General features: G+C 42.0%; 1 long non-coding RNA gene across 1 annotated transcript; it reads right to left on the minus strand.

Moving 5' to 3' along the window:
- Positions 1–3,214: 3,214 nt before the first annotated feature.
- On the minus strand, positions 3,215–26,270 carry LOC147240565 (uncharacterized). The gene is made up of 4 exons (XR_015111292.1): positions 26,068–26,270; positions 25,532–25,616; positions 8,811–8,877; positions 3,215–3,623 (listed from the first exon to the last, which is right to left on the minus strand). It is a non-coding gene; the product is annotated as an uncharacterized LOC147240565 (long non-coding RNA).
- Between the last annotated feature and the right edge of the window lie 1,200 nt (positions 26,271–27,470).

The following is a 27,470-nucleotide window of genomic DNA, read 5'->3' on the forward strand; positions in this document are numbered from 1 at the left end:
AATTATTTGAATTGTATTCTATCACAAGCTCCACTGATGCAAAACATAGAGTTGATTTCATGTATATATGGATATATATATTTTTACTTTTGCAAATTACATTTTCACATATCCCTGATCCTCCTAACTATCTACTGTTTATTAGCTTTATAATATCTATGATTATTTTCATAATTCCAAGCTCAATATGTCACCATAGTTGTATAAGTGAAATTACTTGAATTTTAAAAATTCAAGTTTTTTCACTCTGCCATGTCACAATGATTTGCTGCTCACTAGACAATTAGATGCTAGCAGCTGGATGATTTTTTTTTGGGAGGGGGCTGTGGTGGGCTGGGCTGGCTGGCTAAAACTGCTGGGGATGTACAGCCAGGTCTCTGCTGGGAAGGAGGGAAAGCGAACTAGTCAACGAAGAGTGAAAGCAGATGTGACTTTATACTTCCTGTGTTGCCTCGACGGGATTTTTTAACCTACTATCATGTTCCCTCTGAACCCTTTTATGTTAACATGCAGGTGTGTGCGTGTGTGAGTGTAAGCTAACATGTCTACACATGTGATGTTTGCCAGCATCAGCATCTGTGTGCATTTGTGTAAACACACACACACACACACACACACACACACACACACACACACGTAGGTCACATACTTTATAATTAGCTGAGTGAGCTCAAACTTCATTACCAAGAGGCAAGTCTTCTGCACACTAATCAATTTCCACCATCTCGTAGCTGCTTAGCACACCGCTCTGGCTGTCAATGGCAGAATTAGCCACAATGCTGCGGGGACGAATCACATGGCCGGCTTGCTGTGGGAGGAAGGGTGTGTGTGTGTGGAGTCTGATTAGAAAGTGTGATGCGTGGGCCCATTTGCATGCAGTCTGCGTTTTCTGTTTGTATCACACATCTGTGTGTGTGTGTGTGTGTGTGTGTTTATGTATGTGTGTGTGCTGCTTTGCATGTCTGTACCTGGCTGCTCTCCTTTAATAGCCCAACGTCCTGCTGCTGCCTGTTAAGGCCGGCATTTTTACAATCTCGTTTGGCTGTAACGCTCCCTAATACAAGCAGGGCAACAAACGCCCTGCCATTTCCTCTGTCTAGCACCTCTGATCCCCACTTCCCTTTGCAGTTAACATTTTCCTTTTTTTAAAAAAATACTTTACTGTCATTGACAAAGTGCATGAAATATGTCTATCCCAGCGAGCCAGGAACAGTCCCACAACACCGGCTAGCATTACCTACACGTCTTGTGAGCTTTCAAAGAAAATGTTTGAAGTTTAAAGGAAGATGTTAGAATGTTAGTACTTCCAGTTATTCAATCAATGTTCAAATAAGGTTGGATTTTTGTAAGGAGACGCTAACTGCAACATGCTGAATTTTGAACGTTTGCTCCTAAAACACTAAACGTCAACCAAAATATCCTCAGAATGCTGAAGTTAAAACATTTCAACTATTACTGATAAACTCTCCCTCTCTCTCTCTCTCCCTCGCTTTCTTGAACTCTTTCACCCAAACCGCTCAAGGCCGCCCAAATTCAGCTGTTTCAGCTGTTCAGAAGCAGTTTTTCAACACACTCGTCACCAAGAGTGAATCGTTGTTTCTTTTAAAACTAAATTTGTCTAACAGCATCACGGAATACCTGGGGAATTCGATGCTCTATAAACTGAAATCTATCTGACTCGTCTTGAACCCTCTCAGAACATCATTTCAAGTAACAAACATTTTTAAAATGGTCTTTAGACTTTATACTTAAAGAGTTTACAACAACTTTCACGCAATGTTAGTTAATGTCGTTGGAATGTTTTCAGGGCCTCACCAAACTCCGGCCATCTCAACTCAAAAATTTTGAATCAAAGATTTAAATAATGTTTGTCATAATGCTCTAATAATAGTAATAATAATAACAATGAGGGATGTTTCATAAAATGTTGCCCACCCTTTGTAAAATGGTTCAAAGCACATAAAGAATGACCGTCGATTGATTCAAGTTGATAGAGCCGGTGGAAATGCCCTGAACAGCAAATGGCTTCAAACTTAAATAAAGTAACCCAAACAAACCCATTTCACAAAGATAATCAACAAGCAATTTTTTTTGATCGAGTTTAAAAAGCATCACCTTGGCTTTAGGAAGAACGTTACTGGATCAAATAAAAACCACCCAGCTGAAAGTTTTAGTCGAACATTGCTTGGAACAGAAACTTCTAGTAGGGCAGAGTTATTTTCAATGTAATGGTTGATATCTTTGAAAAAACCTTGAGCCTATTTTGATGAAATCCATTGAGGGAAGGTATTTAAACTTGAGATGAGTATTAGGTTCTAAGAGAGGGTCTGGGAAGCCCGCTGGATCAGTCAGAGCCAGTTGGGATGGAGTTTTAAGAAAGAATTTAGCAGATTCTACGTTCTCTATTCACATATTCTCCCTGGCAGAGTTCTACACCTTCTGACTGCTTTCTAGTCAAAATGTGCTTTAAATGAAGATTTTCAGTCCAGGAAGTGCTTTTTTTATGCTTTATGCTAGATTCATTTTTAGGGAGTTCTTGTGTTTGGTGAAACGACACTGCTGGAGATCATCTGAGTAGATGGTCAGCCTTGTAGCCCTCTGGCTATCACATGACACACACCCTCTCTCTCACTCACACACAGACACACACACACACACACACACACAGACAAACACACACAAGCTCACCAGACACACCAGGAAATTTGAGAGGTCTGGAGATGGCGAGTGATTGGACATTTGACTTTTTTTTCAGCATGAATTCAACAAAGTCTGCTGGAGGTTGGTCACTTTCTGCTAAGGAAGGAGATGATTTATTCGAAGGGAGAGAGAGAGAGAGAGAGAGAGAGAGAGAGAGAGAGAGAGAGAGAGAGAGAGAGAGATACCCACACAGGAGTAATAAGTGATGCATTGGTGGGGGTACATGGGGGCGAGGGGGGGGGTAAATGGACGAAGAAATGCCGCTTGGGTTTATTGATAGATTTTACAACTAGAAGCTGAAAAGCTGAAAAGGGCATGTTCTTCAGATTTGTTGATTTCCCATTTGAGGGAGGTACTGCAAGAACCCAAAATCCTCCTGCAGCAATCCTCCAGCCCAGTCCAGCAACTGGGCCCCAAACACACACACACACACACACACACACACATATACACACACACACACACACACACACACAAACACACACACACACACCCAACTCCCCCTTTGCTGATGGGCTCCTTTGCCACTGGACAAAAGCTGCTGCAAGTCAAGCATAAAAGCAGGGGAGGGGGGAGCCGAAAAGAAATTAGGGGTGTGTTGGAGAGAAAATAGCAGGGGGCATGAACTGCCAGCTGTTGTGTTCAGCGCAGCACTTACGGAGGCTGCCCCCGGAGTAAAGCCTGCCAAAATCTTGGACCGGATCACAAGATTGATTTCAGGTGTTGTTTATGGATCTTGTGTGAATACTGCTCATGGGCTTATTTCTCCCACAATAAGACTTTCATTAATGCCTCTATGACATGAACACTGATACTCAGGTCCCTGAAGGGCAATTTTTCCTTTTAGCTGCCATCCAGGGAGTCAGTGATCCTGCAGCCAGTCACAGCATGTCAGCAGCAGCCGCTTGTTGCTGAATCTGGACCTTGAAAAAAAAACAAAAAAAAAAACCACATTATTCCTTGAAAGCAACCTTCCGCAAGAAGTAATCAGCGGATTTTGTTGTTGAATGTAGCATAATGCTGCGTAATGCTTCTATTAACTGGAGGAGGCTTATAGGTCAAAGTCAACACAAAGTCCTTGGCATCGTAAAAATGTTGCTTACCGTGTTGCTTTGAGCAGGGGCGTTCCCTGAGGGCTCATCTACACATTTGTTTAAGCCTAACCTCTTTCTCACACTCCTGACTTTTGATTTATGATGTTTGCCTTCCCTGTAGGAGTACTACTCCTGCTGCAAGAAAAAAAAAACAAACATACTGTGTGTGCATTAATGTCAACATAGCAGTTTTAAGCTTCTAATATCTTTCAACTCCATCAACTAAAAGTTCCGGCTCCACTTCTTATGCTTTGTATGGTAACGCTTCATCGTTTTTTTAATAACTGCACATTTGATTACAGCAAGTGAAGGAGTGAAGAAGCAGCAAGCCGAATCAGCCCCCTGAAGTGATATGTGTTGGCTGGAGACGTGTGTTTTTCAAGCGTTCTCTTGCGCTGTAATCACAGGGAGTGGCGTTCTAGCTGTGACTCCCATCACCAGAGGCTAATGGCTAATCAACCAGGAGGCCTGCCAACACTTGATGGCTATTTCTAGCTGTCCTCTCATTTCCTCCTCTTTATTTATTCAAGTTTCACAATTAACATGCATGCCACTCACCTAAAGGGGTGTATTTTTGTAGTCAAAACAATTCGATTTCTTCTATTCAGATGTCAAGATCAACAATTTTTCCTCAACAGACATCAGATTCCCCCATGACGATCGCACTGCGCAGCTCAGGAGGTGTAACTTCTGCTCTCTCTTTCTTTTGTGTCCTTTGTGAAGAGCCGCAGTTCAAAGGTCAAAGGTTCAAAGGCTCTCTGACCCAAGGATCTTTTGAAATGTCACATCCCATCAGCGCTTCGGAGCATTCTGAGGAGGATTTGTGAGAAGAATCAAAAAGACTTTTCCCAAATTAGATGACGTCCCACCATGAGTCTGTATGCGAAGTTAAATCAACAAATTTATTTCATGCTCTCACAACTTGTGAGGAATGATTTCTTAGCTGAGTTGTTGTACTTATACCCACTAAAACTATACGATGTATAATTCTACACTATAATCCATATGTATGTGATCCAGGTAATTCTGAGTCAGGAGCAGGACATTTGCAGATGTTCCTCAGGACAAAAGTTTTTGGGGTTTTTTGTTTTCTTAAATCAAAATGTTAGGACATTTGCGACTGAAGTTGTTTATTGATTTGAATTTTAGCCAAAACCATCTCAAACCAAGAGATTTTTAAGCCTAAAAATAACAAAAACTTAATAACAGAGCTGTCACACTTATTGTAACATATTGCATTTTCCACAGAGAAAAAATGAATGCCAGAAGTTCATAACATTGAATATTTTAAGTATCATAAATATACCAAACGAAAAGACATTACAATCCATTGCCTGGGTTGCCAATAACACAAGCTGCATCTTCTGGTGTTTTGTGGGTCTGAACTGCGGTATTTTAACAAATATCCTTCTTGTGATTTCATTTTTCCTCGTCGTCTGGGGAGGATCCACTGTAAACTATGATCAGTAAACAAAAGGCCCAAACGCAAATATTGAAACAGAATTACTGAAGAGTTCAATCCTGTTAAAGTAAATAATTACAAGTATCAAAAAAAAAAAAAAGCATACAAATAAAAACCTGACAAGCTGACAAAAAGGTAGCTTAAAAGACAGACGCTCTTTCAAAAAGCTGATGACATGCAGTATATGCTGCATAACCAAAGAGCTGGATGTCTGGATAGTGTCAAACTAACCTGTGGAGGTTACAGGGAGGGTTCTGCAACTGGTTTGTTTCCCAGTGGTGAGACTCAAGATAAATTGGCTCTTTCACCGTCAAGTTGTTTCTATTTAATGCCCTGCACCCGACAGATGCTTCTGTGGCAATATATTTAATGGTCTTCCTTGTTCCGTGTCAGGGAGTTTGGTGAAACTGCATTTAGTGAGGACAAAATGTCAAAGTTTGCGGATAAAAAGTGAGTTTTGGTCATAATCCATTACATAAAAAAGAAAATAAGGCATATCATTCAGTTTTATGCTGCTAAAAGATTAAGAGCAACACTTCAATTCAAGAGAGTCACATTGTTTCGCCAAGTAAAAATCACTTTCATCAGTCTCACTCTGTCCCAAACACACACACACACACACACACACACACACACACACACACACACACACACACACACACACACATACACACTCAGTGGCCTCAGGCGTGACATGTGGGGCACAGTAATGTGGTGAACAAGTTTCAGGACACTCCCCACTGGTCTCAGTTTGCGGTGCCGACCGCCTGTCGGCCGAAACCCCCGGCCCAGCATCTGTATCCCATTAGAGCCACAAGAGGGCCGTGGTGCATGAAAAAAAAAAAAATCCACAGTGTTCCCCTCAAAGTCGTCCTGCATTATTTAATTACAGAGCACACTCCATAAACTTCATGTTATTAACACAGTCGGAGCACATAAAAGTATATTGGATAAAGCGACACTAAAGCTCAGACAGCCACTGGCTGGTGCAAACAGGAAACCTGGGCCAATCCTGGTCAGTTCTTTTACACGAGATTCTGATCAATTAGTGCAACTTCAGAGTTACATTGTGTCAATCATGTCACTGCGACTTGTATATATCCTGAAACCCTGACCTGTATGATATTAGTTAAATCTATCTGCGTACTTGGATTGCTGAGAGTCCAAAGCGATGCGTCACGTATCCACGGCAGCTTCTTGTTGGAGACAGCCCAAATAAACGCCACCGTGCATCTTTCATCACGGCAGAAAAAAGCTGAACTCTTGCAGGGTTCCATTGTGAGTTTTGTGGTTATTTGCATTGCGTTGAAATTTTTTCACCTGAGCATAGACAATCTCTGCCAGAAGACTGCCGAAGGGATTAGGGGTCACAGGTTTTGAGGCGACACTGCGTGACCTCAATCTGTGCTAAAGGCGACGTTCCTGAATAGCTAAAACTATCCAGATGATGACCTTTGACCTCAGCTCAGCACCCAACAACCGCTGACCGAAGTGGACGTTGCCTCTGGCTTTGGGAGACCAAACGCTTCCATTATGGTGAGAGATTGGAACGAGGATTAGACTTGGGGACCAACCATATATACAATCCCCACATCCACACACACACACACAAACTCACACACGCAAACACAAATGCTGTCTATTTTCATCTCTCACTCTCTTACTTGTTCTCCCCCGCCCTCCCGTCTCTCTCTCTCTCTCCACTCCCTTCCTGCTTCCCCTTCCCTAACAAGCAATAAAGCTTTTGTGCTTCACTGACTCCTGCCGGCTAGCCAATTGGGAAGTTGCCTGTCTCCAACATTTTATGTTGTTTAGATTTGTGGAAAAATAAAACATAACCTGCCACCTGCCTGCTCATACTCTGAGAAGTGGGCCAAACACAACAATTAGCCAGCACAGAACTGCTATAAAATGTCATTATGGTGTGTCTGTGTGAGTGTTTGTGTTGCAGGAGAGAAAAACACCACACACTTGAAATACATCAGCGCATTTCCACTCCAAATAGATTCATAGCATGTGGGAACACACAAAAGCCTGACCTGAATAAATATTGTCGCAATACAAAAATGGAAATCAACCAATTGATTTAAGGATTGCAGCGCACATACATTCTGCATGACTTTTATCACTGCGATTGACAGTTGAATAAGAGAATAAGAGGGTCTGAGACGACTGCAGACTAAGGACTTGATGGCACGACACAAAACAGGCCCGCACCAAGAGGGAGGGATTCTGGAGATAATCGAAAATGGAAATGGATCTAATTTATGTCTGTATTTGTTTTTCAGCATGCAGGTAGAAATAAAGTGTTCTGACTAAATGTAAACAATTACACACCTTATCTTTTTTATGTGTTTATGCATCATGACCACAATAAAAATGATGACTATTTGGGACAGATTGCCAACTCACCTATTAAGCCAGCGAGCACTGTGGATGCACCTGACGCCTCGCTGGTCTCTATGGAAGCATGGGAAGCTATTATGACACTAGAAGACATCCGAGACTGTTCCTCAGGACCATGACTCTCCCAGCATCTGCAGCCATGATGATGAATCATCATGAGGCACTGACCTGCACAGCCAGGCTATCTAAATTACACCGAGTCAGCACCTTTGACACTGGGATGGGCCCAAAAAAACTGGGAGTCAACAATCAAACCCTCCAGCTTCATTGATACATGGGTGCAGGATGTTCCCAGTGACCCACTGACCTCTTGGACCAGGTCAAAATCCTAAGGACCATCCAACAAACAGACAAACCCCAAACAGACCAGCAAAGAAATGGTGTTGTGTGCACACTCAAACCAGATTAGATGTTTGCTCCAGGTGGCCTGATCCTTGCAGACAAAGGCAGCAAAGACCATTCTCCAGTGCTTGGTTGAGCTGGTCAATCAGCTCGTTGGAACGAGGGAGGGAGGGAAGAGTGGTGATGAGAAGCAAGCAGGAAACTTTCCAGAACTGGGATTTGAACTGTGGCCCCAGCAGGAGAGGAAGATTTAAGAAAGATACCACCAGCTACTTTATGTACTCCCCCCCCCCCCCCTCTCTCTCAAGGCAGATGAGGAGCAAAAGCAGCCTCTGGGAGAGGAAGTACCAGGCAGTAAGTCAATGGTAGAGTTGTTGGGGTGAGGCTGGAGTGCTGGCCTCATTGGACGTATCAGGAAGAGGAACACTTCTCACCCTGAGTCATTATGTTCTTACTGGTGTATTCCATTAGGGTTTTTTTTGTTTTTTTTGTTTTGAGTCAAGGCACACTCAAGATTAGAGTCTGGTGGAGGAGTTAAACAGATGGAAACTTCATCTCAGTGTGATTAGCGAAGATGAGTTGAACAGACAGAGTAACCTGACAAAGCAAACGCCCAACCACAGCACTGGCTTCCATGGACTTGAGCAGGGGAACACGTTCAAGACCGAACTTCTTGGCTCATCTCCAGGCAATAAAATACTCAACTACCCAAGAGGCCACTAACACTGAGTGAAGGAGAGTCTGGGAAGGGGTGATATGCAGGGATTGGGTGAGATGATGAATGGGACAACCAGAGGAAGACTCACCTTCACATGTGGAAATGAGGCTGAGAGACGAATCTTCCTGCAGACTTCTCAATGGCAGGAAGTGGACCTAGAATGAGAGAAGAGAAAATCATGAATGAATCAAATATAAAACAAGATCGAAGAATCAGGGTAAGACGCCATCGTGTATTATTTATTCAAGCAGGCACGGAGTGACTCCTAAATACGATTATATTACATCAGATTTCTGCTGTTTGACCAGTACAGGAACCAACTTCCCATTGGAGGATCAAACAACTGCACTGAGAGGAGAGCAGTAAACATTTCCATTCTTAAGGGAATTTTTCAGGTTCTCCCACAGTCTTGGCAGCAGAATATAGAATATATCACAGCGCTTTTGTCAAACCAAACATATTTTTGTCATTTGTTTTGGCAGAGTGTGTTTTGTACATGGCATTTCAACCTCCACGCCAAACCCCGCGGCAGGCAGTAGTGTGTCTTCTCAGCAGCAAGGGCACATACATTGTAGGTCTCTGACGGAGGTTTTCTGGTTCTGAGTGGTGCTGTTGACTCGAATCAGTTCAATATTAAGCATTTGTTTGTTTGTGTGTGTGTGTGTGTGTGTGTGTGTGTGTGTTGTGTGTGTTTGACACTTCGCAAACAAAAGGATTTACACAGAGAATTCACAGCATTCTTGGTACAAGAGCAGCGTGCCATCTATGCATCAGTCAGGTTCTTCTACATCCCTCTGCCCTCTTCTTGAGGCCGGTTCAGGCTCATCCTCTCTCTATTGCAAATCATTCATGTTGTCTATCAACACAAGTAGTTCTGGGACATGTTATTCAAAATCGAACGACTTGTGTGATCTGAGACCCAGAGATGAAGCAGGAATTCTATATATGTTGGTTGGCAAGTGTGCACCTAAGTGAGGCTTCAGTTCTGCAAAGACGGAACTAAATGAATCAAATCTTAACAGAAATAGTGTATGATAGCCTTGGGGTAAATTAAATATTCAAATTCTCACTAAGAAAATTAACTTACACATGACTTAGGCCAGAAGGAAAGAACAATGGGAGGAAGACAGGTGCAATCATGTGACTTGGGGGTACTTCTTCTATACTTTCATCAATTTTAGTTTAATCAGTGAAATAAGTCATTCCACCACTAATTCTTCTTATTATTAACATTAATTATTCCCACTACTTACTTTTATTACTATTTCTATACCTCATCTCAGACTAGCTCTGCGAGAGGTGTCTCCAGTTCAACTGCCGCGTCAACAGCGGGGAGTTAAAGATGTTCTTCAGGAGATTTGATTTTGATACTTCCTGACATTTCAGATACTGTCAATACTTCTGTTGTAATTACTTTGTCAATTAGAATCAGTTCTACAATAAAGGACAAGGACCCTCATGAAAGGATTATATTACCAGTAAGACATTAAATCAGCCTGCCTGCTGTTCCTAAAACCTCTGCAGTGACTTGAAAGTTTTACTATCCCTGCACCTGTTATGGTCATGCATACGTTAATTGTATTGAAATTTTATCGTGTTACCCACATAAAATTTATAGTGAGGTCATTCAAATAAAGAGTGTCCAATTCACTTTCATCCAAATTATTGTGGGTAAATTTAAAAGGCTGGGATCTGCCATTACAGCAAAAGAGGGAATATTTTTGTGTGTACTTCTATATGTTGCTGCACATGACCTTTAACCCCTGCATACATTAATGTGTGTATAGCAGCATGGCCAGAGGTCTGGATCTCTCTGGTACTTTTATGATATGCAGGGGTGGAGTGTGTGTGAAGGGGTGGTTGGTCAGTTCTTGCTTTTAGAAACATGGTGCTAAACCACAGGAATGCTCCGGCAGATTCTTTGCCGCACTTGGCAGCTGCCATCAGCCGCTCGGCCCTTTGAAAGAAGCTCTCGTCTGAATTCCACCACACCTCTTTATCCCCCGTACAAACCGCAACACACACACTCACGGATGGGCTGAACTTCACCTCCTCCGCTGGCATGAGCAAACGCACCATCAATATTTACAAGAGAATTGTGTAACTACATGTATTGGCTTGTTGTGATGTTGCAAAGGTTTTGTATTTAATCATATCCACTAGCTGTTTTGTGAGTGAAGGCAACTCACAGAGGAAGGCACATGGATGAATCATTCTCTGATAAACTGATCAAAAGCCATTGCCACATTGTAAAATACTGGTGGGGCAGCATGTGATATCTGAGTCCGTCCAGGCAAGTCTTGCCACTCCGCAGCCATTCCGGATTCACCATTCACCTCGAGGCAGATAATTCGGGCTACTAAGACCAGGCTCTGATTTGAATGAATAGTGAGTGAGACATAAAAAGACTTCAACGTTCAACAAGACGTAAAAACCGAGATTACCCAGTCAAATCCGATTAAATACAACACTTGCACATACATACATAAAACGCTACACCTCCATCATGCCTGCACAAGGTCTCACAACACCAGCTGCTTTCTCTTCAAGTATTTTGCTCATTCAAAGTCTGTCTCCACCTGCTCCTTCCTGCCTGATCTTCAGCTTCACGCTAGCGTCAGTGCTTCATTGGTGATTGGTTGAATAAGTTTTCCAGTTCAGCAGATGATTGGCTAACCCCAACCCTCAGCATGACCGTGTCTTCTATTCTGGATTTCGTGAGTGGTTTGTCTTTTTCCTCATTGTCTCTGGTGCTTTTGATTTTTCAACATTTGTCATGAGTTCAGACGAAACGAAGAAAAGACTTGAATTTGGCCACAACCTGAAACATGTTAGCCTTGTGAAACAAGTTGCTCTTTACTGGAGTTTTGACCTCAGACTATGGGATATCGTCCATGTTGTACCGGAGATCCCTGTTCTGCTTCTCACCAAATCACAGTGCTTGACAGTTGGCACAATTAGCCTCCATCTGAGCTGTAGGTAGCCCGGTCGTGTGATTCAGGCAGGGTTTTTTTATAGTGTTGGATGATTGAACATTATAAGATCCTGTAACTGTTTCAGTCACAGCTCAGTTAAAAGGAGTGTATGCTTTTCACAGCTAAAGACAATGCTGTGCTTGTTTTCTGCCTTAGAATCGGCATCTGTGTTGAATCTCATTTAGGTTTTTAGGATCAACTCACTCCACTCAAAGTATCCACCACCATATATAACTCATATTTTATCACATCCAAAATCTATCAGTTGCATCAAAGGATTTTCTACAAGTGTTTCCATTAATCTACACAAACATCTGCAACACAGAAAATCCAATTCATCAAAACCAACATAAACGCTCATAATTACATGCTAACATGGTTTTAAAGGTTCCCACCTGTGTAAATAGACTGTCGGTTTTTTCTGCCTTAGCGTTTGGCTAAACGGCTAGCTGTTTCCATGTCAGCAACAAAGCTGCATGCCTTGAGGGTAGAAGTTGAATAAAGATTACATGTGTCGTTATATTAAGTAGCAGCCGCTCTTGTTCTGCACGCGGTAATATAGAGTGACATACATTTTACATGAGTTCACCTGCCCGGCTACTGCTCACTTCATTTAAACCACGGACAAGAATTAATTAGGTAAATGTCTCTGAGGTTAATCATCCCCCCCCGCCCCCACTCCTGTTTTTTTCTCTCTCTGAGCTACATTTAATACTCTCATACATGTGCTGATCCCACTGCTTTCCCACTTCTGATTTATCTTGTATTCAATCTCAATTGCTCATGTTTTCTCTTAAACATTTATTTGCATATAAAACTCAACTCTGATTCACTTTCTCTGACACGAACACACACACACACACACACACACACACACACACACACACACACACACACACACACACACACTGATTAGAGGGTGGTCTGTAAAGCCTGAGGTTAAGTTGATTAATTAACACTGATGTGGATTAATTAGCTGTAGCGACACTTTGATCTATGAAATCACCTCCATATGTTGAGCCAGCTACGTGTTAGCACCAAACTAGTTTGGAAATATACGTCTTCATTTTGCTACGTGTTTCAGTAAGAGCCTGCCAATAGTTTTTGAGTCAGACACTAAAGAGTGCGTCTATAAGAGATGCCGAGGGTCAAAATGTATTTTTCATGTTGTTTAAGCTCATTCATGTGCATGTAATTGAATTTAACTGTGTGATTTTACATTAAAAATAGCAGCAAACACATGCACATTGAGTGGTGAGACACAATCAATGACTGTTTATTCATCATGACTCAGAAAAAAACTTGAGAAGCTTCCGCTATAAAGTATGATGGTCACTGAGGAGAGATGTTGCGTGCACAGTGGCGTGATAGGATAATAACTTACTTAACTTAAAACCTGACACGTTAGCACTGGTGACTGTCTATAAGTCAGCAGAGGTTTTGCTTTTTTCATTTTTGGTCAGTTAAATGATTGAAATAATACGTAGCTAATATGAGCTTACAATATTTCACGTTTGTACTTCAGTATACAGTAAGTATGTATTGCATTCATGAATTTTGAAGCTTTCTCATGTCTTATAGACATCATCAACTTCCAAAGAGTTTATTTTTCTGCATTGAATCAAAAATCCAATGTAAAATCCCAGCAGCTTTTGATCAAGGGAGCCAAAAAGTGGTATTAATTCCTGTGTTGACCATCAAAAATATATCATTCCTTCTTAAATACATCAAAATAGATTTCATCACGCTATATTAAAAAGGAAATGTGTTTTAAAACTTGATCAAACTCAATGACACACAGCTATGAATAATCCTTGTTTCAACTTGTACAAAGCACTAAGTTGACCTCGCTCGGCTATTCCTATTGAATTTCTTCTCTCTCTCTCTCTCCATCTCCTCAGCACAGAGGGTCTTCCACTGGCTGGCATCATTAAAAATCAATATGGCTGCTTATTTAGAGTTTGAACTGTGTGTGAATTGGAGAGGGGGAACTCTGACAATTCCCCGGTGCTAAGCCGTCCAAGTCACATGCGGTTTGTCAAGCTTTGTCAGAGGACAAAAACGCAGAGCGAGGTAGGGAGGGAGGAAGAGAGTGTGTGTGTGTGTGTGTGTGTGTGTGTGTGTGTGTGTGTGTGTGTGTGTGTGTGTGTACACAGTCTAAGGGTGGGAGTGCTAAAGATGAGTGGGGAGGCATAGCTGCTGGGGTCTCCATGGCAATGATGCTAGTTAGCTAGCTAGCGCTCAGGGGCCCTAGAGGAAAGTGACAATACAAGGGACTTAGCAGCAGCCGCAGCTCAGCAGCCACACTGCATTAATGAGATTTTTCACACTTATTATACACACACTCACAGTCAGTGCCATAGCAGGAGTGGCTGAGAGGTGTGTGTGCTTATTGTGTGCACACGTAGGCACCGATCCCATAAGTGTGTGTGTGTGTGTGTGTGTCTTTCTTTGTGCTACGCAAACTCACACATACAAACTATATCACAGATGTAAACAAAGGCTAAATTATAAATTTATATATATTAAATGCTGCGTCCAGTCTCGTGTCTCCTTTTTTCCCAGAAGCATTGTGCCAGTAGCCATCATAGCTAATATATCATCAAACCATCCATCAAAAGCAAAAAGTCGAAAGGAAGAAGTATCTAATGTGTATTTCGCCAATAAAAACAGAACAAATACAGTTAACCGTTTTAATCAGAATTACAACCTTTACGTGATCAAATATGTTTGTGTAATTTTTTTTTTTTTTTAATTCTCTGGAACCTTTTCTTTTCATCTATCCTTGAAATCCAGTCTGTTTAAGCAGTTTTTATCTTATTACCTCCATCAAGCAGGCCCTGTTTTGTTGTTAGTTGGTCTGTACCTTTGTTTGTTTTAAGCAGCATTACCAAAACAAAAAAAAAACGTTGAGCCCGACCTCTCCAAACATGGTGCCGGGGTTTCAGAATGGACCAAGGACGAATCCATTCAATTGCGAGTCAGATTCGACACAGCGCCCCCTGGTGACTTTGATGTACTCGTCACAGTGGGTCGACCAGATTCATCTAAAATTTGCTCAGTATGTGCCTTTGGAACCAGATGATACTTTGTCACTGAGAAAACTGTGAGTGTTTGTGAAGTGGCGTTACCGTGGTGAGGCAGCCAATTTTGATTTTTCACCGTAGAATATCACACTGTTGTAGCTGGACTCCACATGGGCAGATCCTTCCCAAACTGCACAGGTTTGATGAGAGTCCAGGCCTGAGGACATCGACAAGCTGAGAGGAATTCTTGAGAATTGAGTTTCTATTTGACTTGAGAAAAAATGTTATTTCGCCAAAAGACACAAATCAGTCACCATGTCATTTTATGAGGGTGAAATGAAGAAGAAAGAGTATTATCAGCATTGAACAAAATCTCTACGAATCCACACAAGACCCTAACTACCCTGAATACATCTTATTTATTCCAGATATATAGCTTGTAATATCTGAGAGATCTAGAAGGGTAAGAAGAAGGCTAAACTTATAATGATCTCTTAAAATGGTTATCATCCCGTGATCTATACAGTATTTCTTTCAGGTATGAGGAGACTTTTCCTGGATGACAGTATCCTCTCATTGCATTCATGTGCTTGTGATTGATATAACAAAGCCTCTCGCTGTACAATATCAGAGTCTCCATATTCAATGCAGACGTGTCTCTCCTGTTATTTATGCTCAAATAACGTGCGGCATGTGTGGCAGTTAGAGTCTATGTGACACCTGTCCCTGCTGACAGAGAGACAGGCAGAAAGCAGGAAAAACAACGGTGTGCAAAGGAAATGAGAATCTCATTCTACAAAGGAACTTTCCCTCTGCAGCCTGGCTGCAGGCTCACAGATTAAAGCAGCTGTCAATTGATCAAATATTTGCATTTTCTTTCCTTTTTTTATCGTGTTCTTTTGCTATGTGTGTGCACATATAAAAGAATGAGTACAGGGAGCGAAACACACGTCTACATATATCTCTCCTCTAAAATGAAGGCAGGAAAGTGCGCACACACACGCGCACGCGCGCGCGCAGAAACACACAGAAGCACGCACTCTACGGACCATCCATTTTCATGAGGGGGGGGGGTCTTTCTTGGTGATGGAGGGGTCTTTTCTGCAGTGCTGACGGCACATGCCCCCCTCAAGGGTAGCAAAGGGCAGGGGTCAGAGGACAAAGGCTATGCCCTTATTACCGTGGTAACATCATTCTGGAGGGGAACATTCCCACCAGCGTGGGGTTCCCAAATCTAAATACTGATATGTTAGCAGTTGGAAAGTTAAGTTTCGAACACTGCGTGCTGCCGCTTGCTGATGTGAAGAATATCTGTATCCTCCACCAACTGATGATTGATGATGATCTGTTGGCAACGAGGCACCAGATCACCTGCATCAGACTGAAATATCTAGGAATGTTATGGTTATAAGTTCCTAACTCACAAACTAATGGCTAAATCTTTTGTAAAGAAGTCGTACATTCAGTTTATATTCCATATTTCAAGGGATTCCCATCATTTTCATCATGTAAGATGCACATTAATTGACATTCTTTTAGCTCAAGGCGTTTGTGTTGTAGTGAGTGTGCGGCTGGATAAAGACGTTGTGGTTAGTACCAGACGACGCGCCTGACAGACGTTTCTGAACACTTCTGTTGTTATTTGTTGGTGGCCAGAATCGCTAGAAGCTTCAAGCTAAACAAATGCGTCTGGACATTCTTATCATCTTCCACTTAGGCCTGAAAACCAGGAGCTAAATACAGTTGTGGGGTCTAACATGCCACAAGTATTTTAAGAGAGCCATGATATGGTTTTAGGTTCTGGGTGGCTTTGGGTCACAGTCAGGCGTTTTGTTGTGAAGGTTAAGATTAAGGTGGAGGTCTAAGGGTTTTTGTGAACGAATGAATGTCACTGATGGGTCCCCACAAGCGCATGAGTGTGAATGTGTGGTGTGTACACGTGCACGCGTGCATGTTCCAGGAGAGAGTACGTGTTTACAGTCCATGTAAGTGTGCGGCTGCATGTCTCACCTCGTCCTCACACTGCTCCGCAGAGAGATGAACAGATGGACACAGTGGGGAGGGGGAGGACAGAGTCTAGCGAGGCGCAGAGAAACAAAAGGAGGGTGGAAGGAGTTTTCTATCTGGTCTCCCTCCTTCCACGGTAACACGAGACACCAAGCTGTGCCACAAACGTGTCAGACTAACAGGTGATACAAAGGTGAACCCATTGGGTGACATTGGGACGATGCAGATAGCAGCTTGGGTGACAAAGGTGACATTGTGTTGGAGGAATGACTTTGGAACAGTGCACAGGTGGCACGTGTTCATTTCCAAAGTACTCACAGGTGACCTAAGAAGAAGGCAATAAAAATGTATAAATGAGGAAGACTTAGCTTCAGCAGTGGCGCGTTAGATTCATGCCTGCTGTTTACAGCACAGTCGACTGTTGATGAGTAATTCTCTCTCCTCAGGATCTGCAGAGTATGAAGGCGACTCTCCAGAAAATGGAGCTTTGGCAAACTTTCGGGTGTCAGAACCGTCTACATGGGCTGTTAACTCTCATAATACTGTGATAAATCATCCACAGAAAATGACTCCAAAGTGACAGATCAGATAGCAAAACATAAGATATGGGAAGTTGGCAGGGGAAAGACTCAGCCTGCAGGATGAGGGTATGTTTCTACTAGACTGAACTAAACACCAGAGCAGACAGTTTCATTCTTTCATTTTGGATGGAAGTTGGACAAACCCAAAGGCCAAACATCTGAAGTTACATGTCACAAGTTACATGTTTTCACACTTATAAGCCACTATCTGAATTATATGCACAAAGTAAATTTAAGCGAGCATCAGTCAGCTTGAGCCTGCAGCAATGTGACCCCAGTGACCTTGCATTTGTTTCATGGATTATGCTAAGAAATAATCAACCAATCAAAAACAACAGTCCACTTAACTAGTGAGACACTGTCCCCAAGGACTTGATTGTAATATTATCATAATCCATGTTTATTCCATTTAGTTACACCGGCCGTAACTGTAACTAAATGGGATCAACCTTGTTCAGTTTGTCTTACATGTTTTCCACGTGTGCTTCACATGTTGCAACACATGCGAAGACACTTACTTCACTGGATCATGTGTTCTTTCTTTGAGTGTAACAAAGCAATTTACACTTTCTTTGACTCCAGCCACTGAACATGAGGTAAATTAAAAGTCAGATTCTGCATTGTGACGAAAAGCAAAAGATAATTTCAGTGTCTGCCCACTGATTCCTGGTCCCCACCGCCAAGTTTCACATAATCCTGCAGATGGAAACGGACAAAATATAGGCACTGACTTTTTGTGCACAACCTTCCCCTCCTTAACTGAGGTAAAGGGCCAGATATTACAAGTTGGTTTAGCAGATGTGTAAATGTAATTGGAGAATTTGTTGACTTATGAAACTGGGCGAGGGTGACAGTTGTCATACGGTGTGATTACAGCTGAAAAATATACAACCTTTGTGTTGCTGAGATGGTTTAACCTATACACACTTTTCAGTTATGTCTGTTGGCTCTTCCTCCCTCCTTCACTAATCTACCATCCTTTCTCTTTCTTCCTCTTTTTCCTTCTCTTTCTGAGGAACGTAGGAGGAGCAGATTCAGCAGGACTCTCTGCACAGCGGTGATCCGAAGATCAAGCAAATTGAATACTTGCATTGAACACTCACCATCAGGGAAGCTAATATTTTCTTGTAATTGACAGCACGCACGTGTTCGTGTGTGTGTGTGTGTGTGTGCATGTGCGTCTTTGCATCTGTACATGTGCAACATAGAGGCTAATGCAGTTTCATGTATCTTTGTTTACATGCTTGTTTTCCGTATGTGAATCCGTCAGCTTTGTCAAACAGACAGACACATCTGGCCTGCTCTCTCTCTCTCTCTGCCTCTCTGAGTGGATCTGATGAGAGTTTTTTTCCGTGACTGTGTCAGCTCCGCTTTGCTCTGACAGTCTCCTCAATTTCAGCAGGAATTAGATTTATTTCCCTCTGCCAGTGACCGGCTTTCATCGACAAATACTGGGCGACAAGATCACATTTGACAAGTGCAGCAAAGGTAATATACGGCTACATCCATCATTTTAAACTTTTTATGTCTGACAATGACGAGGCAAACATCCAGAGGAGAATCGCAAGTGTTAGAAGGGTGTCATTGAGCCGGAAGATGTTTGAGGGACACTGAAGGACAAGCAGTAACAGTTGGAGGCCGCATTTATGTTTTCAATACAAGTCATTTAAATTAGGTATGACAACCTCCAAAACATGTTCTACGATGTGTGAATGTATGGTTGAGGTGTGGTTAGGTTTCGGCACAACAACCCTTGGTTAAGAAAACATTAACATTTGGGTTTGAGCTGATGTTACTTAAGGTTGCGTGACTTTTGTCCTTGCGGTTCCAATAACAACTCACAGTTGGAATCTGGAAACATTCAAACAGTGTCATGTTGCAAAGCCTGGAGTTTTGTTCAAATCAACCTCCAAAACAATATTGACTCTGTTGCAAATGTGAAACTCGCAGTCACAAACAAACCAAGTACCCTGTTTCTTCTACCCTTTTTCACCAAAACCATTCCGCCAAACACAGACTTTCTCACAAATACCTGCCTTTCACTCTAGTTATGCTTACTAAGGCCGCTAGAGGACATCTCTTTTAAACAACCCCATGTCCAAAAATGGCCAGATGTGGCTCCACTGCTGTGCCACCACAGAGGAGACATCTGGCTCAACCCGTTTTTCCCTCTGCTGTGGTGGAGAGAAATCCTCCGTGGTTCTGTAAACCCTGTCATAAACGTAGAGGGTGCTGCTAATCCCAAAATGCAGAGACGATGCAAACTCCCTCACCGTCGATCCAGGAAAGATTTTATATATTCATCTTTGTTGTAATTCTCTATAACTCTTTGCAGATTTTCAGCATGAAGGTTGTACTCTGACAATGGCAGCAAACGGAAGTAATGCCCTTATGGCAAGTTTATACCTGTAACTTTCTTCTGGTAATCTAGACTGAATTGACACTGAAGCATTCCATCAGCTTCACAGTGTGACCGAGCGTCCGTGTTTCACACGTTTGGAGTGAGAACAGACTAAAGGACGAACTACTGCGTTTCCTCATCAAAGAATGTTCCAGCAGGTTTTTCTGAGTTATGAAAGTAATTATACAGCAAGCAGCGTGGGAAAGAATTGTTATGATTGCCAATCAGGAGGGTCAGGGAGATTTGAGTATCACGTACAAGGAAATTGTGATTTGCCCCTGTGGTGGTGAAGATCTTCTCAAGGCCTTTGCAGGAGGATCCACAGACTCATATATCCCTTCAGTTTGAGAAAATCAATCAGCTTCTATTTTTGCATCATCTTAAAAACACTTCTTTTTTTTTTTTTGCTTTCAAAAAGCTGTGTGCCATTTCTGCCCTGTTAGCTACACTCACTCCTATCTTGCGTTCCACAGCGCAAAGTACCAGTTGTTTAGCTCAGCTGCTACAGATAGCTATCATCTCTGCAGCTATACTTGCTTACAGCACTGCACTGCACTGCACTGCACAGGAGACAAGATGGATGCATTAGCAGCATTTTTTTTTTCAATGATGAGCAAAATAAAACTCAACACTTGGCAGTCTGTCCCAAAATAAATTCCTTTGCTACCTGCAGGTATGTGTGAGGTACGATCATAAGCCATCTGATTGCAGTCAAGCATGGGACAGCACGGCAGCGTTGCCTCTGGTGGTGAATGTCTTATGTGCCTATATGTGTGTGTGTGTGTGTGTGTGTGTGTGTGTGGTTGCTGCTTTTCAGATTAGGAGAATCTGCCCAAATCATTACTCACAACAGCTATCTAAATAGTTTTTTTTAAGCATTTACAAGCTGTCCAACTGTCTGCCTTTTCCACTGAATTTAAATTGTAGTTTCAAAAGGAAGATTAAACCAGTTTATTTAAACATGATATGTTAAATAAAGATAAGATCTGGTAATAGATAATGTGTCCCAAGTCTGCCCCTCCCCCCTTGTTTACTCTCATCACATGCTGGCATCTATAGCCATGTACAGTAAGCTCTGATAACAGCGTAATTGTTGTAAATGTTTCCGACTTCCAATCGAAATGCGTCCCAGTGCATCTGCTCAGGAAAACATGGCTGCCTGCAGCCAACTGATGGTAATGAACATTAGTGAAGACTTTTACCTGGCACAAACAAACGAAACGGAAATAGGAACGGCGAGTACATTTACAACTCGAACACTACTTGAGAATACTTTTCTAGCATTAATGTTTATATTATTTATGTGAAAATAAAACCAAGGGGAAGGAGGAGAACTGCCACCACCCTCATTTGAAGAGCTGCTGTATTGCCCCTCACCAGTAACTAATGCAGTCACATTCAAGCAGCAATATAATATTGTTCTTTTGGCATTCAAATTTGAATTACAGGATGAAGCAAGAATACTGTAACAAAAATATTGCAACAACTATAACAACGTCCCTGCGCTCCATGCTGTTTTCTACCATACTGCTTGTTTTCTCTGTTTTCTGGTGCACTGGCTCATTTTGTGATGTTGAACGTGACATACCGGAAATAAAATAACTAAAGGCAATTGGTCCGAGAAAAGGGGCCACTCAGCTTCTGCATTAGCATGTTTAGAAAAACCATCTGTGTTGGTGCAGTGGGAAAGCTTCATGAATGTCCTTGAGCAAGACACTGAACCCGAGCAGCCCCTGAAGCTTTTCCCTTCAGTGTAAGAGTGTGTGTTAGCAAGTCTCTACCAACAGCGTGTGAATAGGCGCATGTGAATGAGTGATAAAGTGCTTTGACCGGTTGGTAGACTAGAAAAAAACACTACATAAATGCAGTCAATTTATAGGTAAAAAGAGATATAAAGACTTATTTTCATGACAAATCACCAACAGAGTCTTGCAGATATTCACTTCAACACACACACACACACACACACACAGTGAGAAGATGAATTGCAGTGGATGCTGGTTTTCATACAGATAGGCATGAAGGATTACACTGATCATCATTTAGCATTGCACACATTTTTAGGACATGATTTGTTTCGGCTCCAAAGATCTAGACACCAGTGCGACATGCACATCTAGTATTTTGGCAAGAAGATGAGCAGCTTGCTTATTTGGTGCTTGGCATTTGAAAGGAGTGTTGAACACAGAGGCCTCATCACGGCGCTGCTGGTGGGGCTTGTTTTGGATGCTGCTTACAAGGCAGCACAATCTTGTGTACAAGTGTTTGTGTTTGTGTGCATGTGTGTGCATTTGCAGAAAACATGTTTAAGGTGAAGGTGAGATGCTGTGGTGGTTTGGCATATATTTTCTTGTTTGATCACACACACACACACACACACACACACACAGGATGTAGGGTGCTGCTTGAGAGAGACGTTTAAGTCTCTCTCAAGCTTGTCTGAGAAACCTGTCAAAAAGATAGAGAAGGTGACAAAAAGGTTTCCATAAAATAATGTGAAGCACTTTTGTAAATCGATAACGCTGCAATTTTCAAACATTTTCATGGCTTTTCTTTTTTACTTGAGAGGACGTCATAATGCCGCATACAATGTATAGTATATAGCTGGAAGATATATACCATGATATACTAGGAAGAACAGGAATACAGTAAATACAATCAAAAATTGTATTTTGAAGTATATTCACTTCAAAATACAATTTTTTTTACTGTATTATTAAGAGTGCACATGATTGTGCAAACACAAGTTTAGGTGAAATAAACATAGGAATTGTTGCTTTTACAGTAGCAGCTGATTCTTCCGATTTTTCCATATAAATGTATTGCAAGTGCCACATTTCCTAAAATATTTGCAGTGACAGATCTTTTTATTCCCACGTTTATTCCTATTCCAGCTTTAGTTTTATTTGAACATGTCTATAGGGCACTGGCAGTTTAAAAACAACTTCATCCACCTAAAGAGTTTTTTACTTTGTTGAGCTGCTCCAGAATTTATGTGGTGATGATGAATCGCTCAACACACTGTCCTGGATAAGCTATGATTGTTCATCACTATGGTCTTGCCCTTAAAGCTACATCATCGTTGCTCAATTTCACCACATTGAGCCCAGACGCCTTAACCTCCTTATCATATAGTTTTACTGAGGACAGCTCGTAAAATCCTATATCACTTTTCAAACTGTTATCATACACCAGTTCAAATAGGAGTCACTTAATGGCACGTATTAAATGGCTAATTGAAGTGTAATGTGCTAAGGTTTTATTTCCATTGTAAGTGATGGTGACACGTGAGAGCATAAACCCACAGACCATTAAATGAGCTCCATGAATTAAATTTATGCAAGCACGTGTGTGTGTGTGTGTGTGTGTGTGTGCACGCGCACATGCATCTGTATATTAGTTTCTATTGCTAAATCTTTGGAGGACATTTGTTTGTGATTTCCTAACCAATGTTTGTGTACATTGCACTGTGTTGGACTCATGTCTCTTTGTGAATGTTAGCAAGTCTGTTTTTGGTCTGAGGCAGCGACAGGATCCCCCCTCCTACCCCCCCTTCAACCCGCTAATCACTGTGATTAGTGACTCATTCCATCATTACAGGTTTCATGCCACACACTGCTTACCTGCTAACACACACATTCCTGTGCAAACTTCACACACAAACACACACACACACACACACACACACGCCTGGCTGTTGATCACACACTCCTCCACCTTCACCCCTGCAGTCTGCCATCCATCACTGTGCCACTGGGGAGAGAGAGCGAGAGAGGATGGAAGAAAAGACTGCGAAGTGGGGAGAGAAAGAACAGAAGATGTAAACAAAGGAAAGAGTGACCATGTCAGCCTTTTTTTACCTTGAACTGGGCCTCTCTTCATTCCCATCATGCTCACTTGCAACACATACACACACACACACACACACACACACACACACACACACACACTCGGAAAAACATACGTAAAACCAAAAAGCCTAAAAAGCAACCACTTCCTCTGAGGGCAGCTCATGCAGACAACTGTGTGCATGTATATGTGAAACCCACAGGTGCAGTACAACCTATACATGTATGCATGTGAAGGTGGGGATGTCACGTAAAAAAAAAACAACCAAAAAATAAATTAGACAGAAGAGAATAATCAGAGACTGCATGCTGCACAAGAAAACCTTATAATGAAGGATCTAACATTATTGGTCTTGCATTGTTTTAAAGTAATTGGTCTTGCATTGTTTTAAAGTCTCAGTAAAAAGAACCACTTGTGAATGTTTGGTCTCTATAAATCAACTAAATCAGAACAATTTAAACTGAACACTTTACAGCAGCTGTCGCTGCAAAGCTAACTAGAAAACACTCAGAGAGTGACGAGCACTGCCAAGAAAGACACGGAAACAGAATACGATCATAGTATCCCAATCACCAAAGAGATTCAGAACACGTACCTGGGAGGCTTAATACTTATATCTGTAATTATAATAATGGCCTCAACAAATTTTCATCATTTCATTCATCAAAGAATGCCTAGGTTTCCTGGCGATCCTGGAGAGACAATCAAAGTAATTTCCAGAAGCCAAAACTTCACATGGACTCAATTTGAACAATATGCAATTACATGACGTGGCGTAACAGAAACTAATAATTCACATTGCAGCCTGCTTGATGTTTTATAAAGATGGAAATTAGCCAAAAACAATTGCTTATTGTTCACTACACACGCTAAATTAAACCTTTGTGCTTTGGCATCAGCTTCATTAAAAAAAAGGTGTACTTGTAACTACATGAGTTGCTGTTGATCTACGTGTCTGACAGACTTCCTCCACAAACACATTTATGACCAAAGTGCAGCCACAACATGATTTCCTGAGTTGATGAAACTGTCTGCACGAGGAAACTTCAGCATTTATTTTCCAGAAAAGCCTATCGCCTTCATTTCATCACCATCGCTCATGTGTTGTGCAACAAACTGAGCCAAAACACCTAGTTGGCTTTCTTTGATAGCTGATCCTACATCTGTGTTTCAGTGGCACCCTGAACAACCCTCTCGGTTTGATCCATCCAGCCAGGCTGAGCACTGAGCCGCCTCCTGCCTGTGTGCCAAGAGACTGTCGAATAATAATCCAAACCCAGGTCAGAGTACATTAACGGTATCTTTTATGAGGTACCATACCCAGACGCTTTCAAGGGGAAACCTTTAGAACAATAGAGATTGCTTCCTGAAGGCTATGAAGCAAAATCAGACAGCCTGCAGGGACCTTTGAAGGGCACACTGCGTTCTCACCAAGCTCCTGTAACTTCGCAGCAGCAGATAAGTGTTAAATTCTAATGCTCTGAATCCCTGCTGTGTATCTGCTGCCACAAAATATCCACACATGAAATAAAAACTGATTTCAAAGGAAACGTAATAGCTGAGCAATGAGAGCGCTACTGTACAAATCAGTGCTGGAACAGGTGTGGAAGAAAGATACAAAGACAAGGAAGCCATGCCAGACTGTTAGGATAAGGCTTCAGGGTTGTGGTGAACTAATCCTAAACAGACCTGCCTCGTCTGTCTTCAACCAGCGACACCTCATAACACTGTGTGTTTTAATGTGTGTGTGTGTGTGTGTATGTGTAGGAGGAGGTGGGGCCTGGTCTGCATCATGTTGCAAGTCAAAAAAAAAAGAAAAAAGGAGGAGACATTTTTTTGCAGAGTCTGCAGCCTCTCTCTTTCAATAGCACAGCGTGTGTATGCATGTGCACCTGTGTGTGAGTGTGTGAGTGTGTGTGTGTGTGTGTGTGTGTGTGTGTGTGTGTGTGTGGGTGGTCAAAGCCTCTCACCATATGGGCTGTTTTACCAGGTGACCCAGAGGACTGCATTACTGGGTGACAGAGATGCACGACGAAGCCTCATCCATCCCTACATCTGCAGTGAAGACAAGCAAAGTTTTGCAAATTAGTGGGAGACTCCCCCCCCCAAAAAAAATTGGTTCTGTCTGGAGAACAATCAGCTAAGGGCAGAACTCAGGAGTCAACATGTGACAGATACAAACAGAAGCAGGTTGAGATTTACTTTAAAGCAAAAGTACCTCATATTTTAATACAAACATAGGTCCCTCTGGCCAAAATGAGTTCACACAACGCTCATTAAAGCAGACATGTTTGTACATATGGCTGTTGGGAGGAGGCCTGTTGCGCATGCTCAATCATCATTGCTCGTTATATCCGCTTAGCCCCACCTGCTAAGTTGAGTGTTAAAGAAACTAATATGTTAAATAATTTAATTATGTGGCTCGGTGACTAACTTGACACGCCAGAAAGTTCGTCACACAGAAGCTTCCGCCGTAGAAACTCTTTGGAAAACGGCAGACACTTACAAGAAATGCTTGGCAGGGGATTGGATGAACCGTTTGTCCATCACACGCTAATTTCAGATGACGTAGAAGCCGAAGCCAGTCGGCGGAGGAGCAAGAACATCTTTTCTTAAGAGATAAAATTTCAGTTTGTTTTTTTTTTAATCCCTTGAAGAGGAAAAGCTCTAATTCTGATATAATTGATAGCAGCAAGTACGTCAACTTCCTACAGGTGCCGCCATCGTTGTTTTGACGTGTCAGTCATGCAGTCGTCACGGCGAAACCACGCCCCCATCACTTCGAAGGATGCTGATTGGCTCAATTAAATTTGGTGGCCGCATAAGCGCACAACTAGCCTTGATAACACGGACTAATGAGGATTCTTTTGCGAATCCATCTGCCTCGAAATATGAATTGTGTAGTTCTAAAATATAATTGAACCAAATGGATTAAATTCCAAGAGTGAAACAAGTCATTTTGCAGGGTTGCATTTAGAGCCAAAACAGTAACTCTGGGCAGTGGGACGACTTCCAGTTAGCCCTCTCCTAACCTGAATGTAGATAAATAATTTAATCATGCTGCTCTAATAACTTTCCTAATGTTCTAAATGGATGGAATTGCAGCAGTGACAAGAAGAAACAATTACCCCCCCCCCCCCCCACACACACACACACACACACACACACACACTTTTTTACAGACAAAACAGTAACAACAAACTATGGCCTACAGCCTAATTTTCCTCATACTGTTTTAATCACTTTTTTGAATCTTTTCCTTGCTCTGCAGGAATTAAAATCAACACACAAACACAACTCCCACAGCATCTCTCCTTCCTCCTAACTCCTCTCTCCCATGCTTACCTTTTACTCCTTCACACTTCAGTAGTTTTTTTTTATTATTTTCTGATAACTTTTGGTTCGTTTTTCCGGATGCAAATATCACTTTACTTCATACGGAGTCCTATAACTTTTATGTTAGCTTGAAAATTAGATGACCCGGAGAGAGTGTGAGACGGTCCACAAAACAAAACAAAAAAAAGCCCAGAAAGCACTGAGTTGGCAATCCAGTAAAGAAAGAGTAGAGAAAGATAAGGGAGGTGAGGTTTGAGAAGGGGGGCTTGTTTACCTCGGTCCTCTTGGGGCACTGCTCTAGGGTTGGGGGGATTTGCAGGGGGTGGGGAAGGATGGGGGAGTTTGGGGGACCACAGGAGGGGGGTAGTGGGGGTTAAACATTTGAGATTTGTGGAGCTGCGTAGTCCACCACTGCCCTCTATTAGTGAGATTTGTATTTTTTTTGGGGGGGGGGGGGGGTTATCAGGCAACTGAATCAATAGAACCAGATACATTTTAAATTTGAATAATTTTAACAAAATAGCACTTTGGAGGAAAAGTAAGCATGACTTTAAAATAGTTATTTAAATGTAT

The sequence above is a fragment of the Aulostomus chinensis genome, chromosome 22, assembly GCF_037954235.1.
Source record: "Aulostomus chinensis isolate RoL2024-O1b breed Wild chromosome 22, RoL_Achi_v1.0, whole genome shotgun sequence".
NCBI classification, from domain to species: domain Eukaryota; kingdom Metazoa; phylum Chordata; class Actinopteri; order Syngnathiformes; family Aulostomidae; genus Aulostomus; species Aulostomus chinensis.